The sequence below is a fragment of the Drosophila ficusphila genome, unplaced genomic scaffold (assembly GCF_018152265.1).
Source record: "Drosophila ficusphila isolate 14025-0441.05 unplaced genomic scaffold, ASM1815226v1 contig_414, whole genome shotgun sequence".
In the NCBI taxonomy this organism is placed as follows: domain Eukaryota; kingdom Metazoa; phylum Arthropoda; class Insecta; order Diptera; family Drosophilidae; genus Drosophila; species Drosophila ficusphila.
In genome coordinates, this window is record NW_025064328.1 from 2516529 (window position 1) to 2516826 (window position 298).

Consider the following 298-nt stretch of genomic DNA (forward strand, 5'->3'; position numbering starts at 1 on the left):
TTGAACTAACTTTTTAACTTGATGTTATTTGGACGTAATACAATTATTTTTCATATTGATACTAGGAATACTTAGAATTTCTGAATTAATCCTCTTTTAGGTTTGTTCATTTCAGCTTGTTAGAAATTCCGAGATACATTTTAAGGCAAGCATAATTGCTAATTTGGATACATAACATTATAAAAAATACTTAATATTAATAAAAAAACTTCACAGTGAGAAAACTTTGTTATAACGCATGGCGGCACCTTCTGGTATTTGTGCCAAATATAAGCTAAGTATATTTACACTTTTCAGA